Below are 4,736 nucleotides of genomic sequence, written 5' to 3' on the forward strand. Positions count from 1 at the left end.
GACTATTCATTTCATAGATATCAATATGTATGTCTACACTTATGAGTTTTTGCATGAGTCGTATGGGACAGGCATTTTCCGTATCGAGGACCAAGGGGAATATAACGTCGCCCTTGGTAGCCTGTCCATGAACATAGGAACTGTTATGTTTTGGATCATGCTAAACATTTTAGGGGAATGACATTTTTCTTCGTGCGGAATGATGCCACTTGCGTCTTCCTTCCTTGCTTTAGCCACGGGGACGTATGTGCCATGACCTTCCCTTAACTTTGATGTCTAGTTTAGCACGAGCCCATAGCATGAGGCATAAGTATCTTCTTATGCCTATATTAGTTTGCCGTATTATACTATGTTTCTTTCCTATTTTTGTGCCCGTTTCACCGGACCGGGTTGGGGGTCGACATTGTGAGATCCACCAATTCTATTATTCGATCTTTCCGCGCAATGACTTGGCAAGGGTGGAGGATACAACCTCATCGGGTTGCACCTTACAACCCATCCGACCAAGTGGCTTTAACAAAGGTTAGGATCCGTAGATGATAAATGGCGGCAAGCTTGGCAAATTATAATGGCATGGCAGGATGCGAAGGAACCTCACTTCTTTATAGAAGAGGAGGATGACGAGTAAACGCTGGAGTGGAGGTAAGTTTTTAGTTTCAGTTAGTGTCTGCTTATGTCCCAAGCAATTTAATTCTGTTAACCCCATAATGGGTGGAACTCTTATAGAGTTGCGTCAGTTTTTTTTATTTCCTATATTAGTATATTCTAACCTTGTTTTGCAGATGTTCCAGAATTTCACGCATTTCCATGGTATTTTTCTACCCTCTTTATTTAAATGCTTTGAGGACAAAGCATTCTTTCTTCTTTTGGGGGCATAGAAACACGTGTAATTAAGGCATCTGTTAGGATATAGATATGTATAATATGCATTTGTTTTCAAGTTAAAATTTTCAAAAATATAAATAAATAAGTTTATGCTATACACTTAGGAATATTGGTATTGTTTTCTTTCTCTATGCTCTTAACAATCTAGAAGTCTCACGTAGCTTTTGCATCAGAATAATTGTTAGAAACTTAGGTTAATATGTAGGTAATAATGTTTGCATCTATCTATAAATATATTACATGAGTATCTATGATTGTTAGTAGTAAGTTTCTGAAATCTAGGATAGAGTACTTATTCTACAAATCCTGTGAGAATATAGCCTAAAGCCTTATATGAGCGAAATATTTGAGAAATGACACAAGGGAGAAGTAAAATCTGGATAGAGAAATCACACGTCCACTTGCTTGATCACTATGTCATATCCTAAGCGAGAATTTAGGCCCTCTTTGGATCGATATAGCCAAAAATTCAACCCTATGAATTATTTTCCGCTAGTCGCCCCTCTGAGCCTTTCTTTAGCTTTCCATAAACCACAATTCCTTTACCCTGTTACAAAAACAAAACAAAATAAAAAAAATTCAACTTACCCAATCTAGAATAAGTCTGAGAATAGAATGAGTGAAGAAAGAAGAAGAGAAAAACACGCGGTAAACTAAAATTAGTTAGTTGCTTGAAAAAAAAAAAAGAAGTTTCCATCCAAAGAAAAGAAAAGAAAAAGAAAAATAGAAATAAATAAAAACTCAAAAATAGAATAAAAGGAGCGGAGTCAAAAGCCAAAGAAAAGAAAAAGAAAAATATGGCTAATGATGGAAACAAAGTATAGAAGCAAAAAAAAAATAACAAGGTTTTCTCTAAGTTATATAATATGAAGACTCTATTAACTTTCGGACTTGTCCTTTTGTATATCCATTTCCTTCCTTCTTAAACCATCTCCTAATCCCCATGAACACCTAATAAAGACCTCTAGCTCAATTAGGAATAGGTTAGTGTGATAGTAAGTGGCAGTTGTGTTTGATCGACTCGGCTTCCTTGTGTGTCATTGAGATTGTAAGGTAAAAGTGTGCCCACTGCACACTGGAGTATGTGAACTTGAGCGGAAAAATCGAAGTGATTTTTGTCTTGACTTTTATGTGAGGACCTACTTAAGGGCGTTATTCGAAGTTTTCAGAAACGGACACGCTAAGCATTTCATAGCATTACTCATTGTATATATGTTTATTAAGTAGATGATTGATTATTATGCATATATTAGCTTAGGTTTTGACTTGGTTATTCTTATTCATTTGCTAGTGAGATGTATAGATAGTTGAGACATGAATGAGAAAACAATAGTTTTATTTCTTAGTCGTTGTAGTATAGAAGAAGTTTGTGAGTACCTTCATTGGAAAACTCTCAGGCTGTAACTTCGTCCACTAGGAATTCCTAGTGGTTTAAGGCCCTTGTTGCATATGGTCAATGCAATCGCGACTCAAAGAAAACGAGTAGATAGAACTCCATTTTTGGTCACTTATTCTAATTTCTCATATTTGCTTGAGGACAAGCAAAATGCTGTTTTTGGGGTGGTTTGATAAGAGCCCAAAACTGTAGTTTTAACCCCTTAATAATCATACTTTTAGACCAATTATGTGAGTAATAATTAAGAGTTAATCGATTCGTGTTTTTTATGTATTTCAGGGCTTCAAAGTCCATTATGTGCAGATATGTACCACTTTAGCGAGATAATGGAGCAAGGGTTGGTTGCTAAGAAGTTCTATGATTAAAGGCCAAGATTCAAGAAGACAAAGCCTTTGTAAAGCCGGTCAAAAGATGAAAAGTCAAAGTCCACGCGGCGTAAACAATTGCACAAAGTCGTGAGAACTTCCGAAGACCATAGCTTTGGACTCAAACCTCGGAATTGGGTCTACCTTATGTCAAAACGACCGACTCGGAAAGAGCTTTCCAATGGTCCAAGCCTTGACCCAATCAGAGGAGAAAAAGTGGACGAAACATCTGTCGAAGCCAACTGCAACTGAAGAGCCCTTTTTGGATTTGAAAAGAATTGGGTTTTGGGCACGATTCTCCGCCCAAAACATGGCTCCAAGCCCATGCACGATTTTGGATCTGAAACATATAAAAACAAAGTAAAACTTAGTTCTTAAGTTATCTAGTTTTATTTAGAAAACTAGTTCCTTGTAATGGTAGCTAGGGTTAGGTTAGAAAAAAGTAGATCTAGATCTAATTAGTTTTACATTCAATTAGTTAGTTTAAAATCATATTTAGTTTTTAGAATAAAGTATTAGTTCTTCATTTTCAATTTAGATTATTGCTTAAATTCTTATTTAGATTTAGTTGTCTTAAATTTATAAGTAGTTTTAGTTTAAACACCAAACACATCACTCTCACTTTGTTCCTTGTGTTTGATAAATTGAATTCTATTTAAGTCTTGAAGGTTTAAGAGTGGAGCGAATCCTTACTCGTTGTATTGCATGATTTTGTTTTGAGAGTAAGAAATATATTGATTTAAACGTAAGAACGGTAGGATTACGTATTAGTGTTCTTGTAGCATTAATATTTAGGATTCTACTGTTCTTAAGTCAATGAGAGCTTTACGAAATGTTATGCTAACAAGACGCGTTAATTTAAATAACGAGATATAATAAATAACAAGATAAACTATAAACTAAAGTTAATCTACGAGAGCTACGGAAATACGATTGTTTGAATCTAGGTAAATAAATTAGAGGGGAATTGAATCCACCTCGAATCCAACTTAACGACCTAGCGTAGAATGTTGTATCTCAATTCTCACGTTCTTACGGCGAGAATTTCGAGTTCTAATCCCTAGTGTTCATGACATTCCTACCGGATACTAACTAGCATGTGAGGTCGTCCACCCATTCTCATGGCGAAACACGACCTTCTAGAGTGGAATAGATTCTACAACCAATTCTATACTAACCACTAAGTTTTCATCAAGGCTTCATCAACCCCTCTAATGGAGGTTTTAGCCTTGATTCATCAAACTAACATTTCCCATTGAATTTAAACTAAACATAATGTAAGAAATTGAGATTTACTTAATTTAACAATAATGAATCTAATTTAATGGCTGGAATGAAATAAGAACAAGAATTGAAATTAGATCTAGAATGGAAATAACCAAATTCGAAATTGACAAACTAACTATTTTATTTATCTAATCAATCAAGAACAATGATTCAAGAATTTAATCTAAAACAGGAATTGAAATGGAACTAACACTTAATTAATTAATAAAACTAGATCTAGAATTCTATATATTAATTTAGGTCTAACTAGCTACCATTAACAAAGAGTGAAGCTTTTGTTTTTATACATCCCGATCCAAAAATCGTGCATGGGCTTGGAGCCATGTTTTGGGCCAGAGAATCAGGCCCAAAACCCAATTCTTTCAGTCCAAAAAGGCCTCTTCAGCTGCAGTTTGCTTCAACAGACTTTTCGTCCACTTCTGCTCCTCTGATTGGGTCAAGGGTTGGACCAATGGAAAGCACTTTCCGAGCCGGTCGTTTTGACATAAGGTAGGCCCAATTCCGAGGTCTGAGTCTAAAGATATGGTCTTCGGAAGTTCTATTGACTTTGTGCACTGTTTCTGCCTGCGTGGACTTTGACTTTTCATCTTTTGACCAGGCTTTACAAAGGCTTTGTCTTCTTGAATCTTGGCCTTTAATCACCGAACTCCTTAGTAACCAACCATTACTCCTTTATCTCATCAAAGTGGCACATTCGCATTAATTGACTTTGAAGCCTGGAATACATAAAACCCGTAATCCGTTTTAACTCTTACTTATTACTCACATAATTGGTCTTAAAAGTATGACTGCTAAGGGGTTAA

Source organism: Coptis chinensis, chromosome 2 (assembly GCF_015680905.1).
Source record: "Coptis chinensis isolate HL-2020 chromosome 2, ASM1568090v1, whole genome shotgun sequence".
Lineage (NCBI taxonomy): Eukaryota > Viridiplantae > Streptophyta > Magnoliopsida > Ranunculales > Ranunculaceae > Coptis > Coptis chinensis.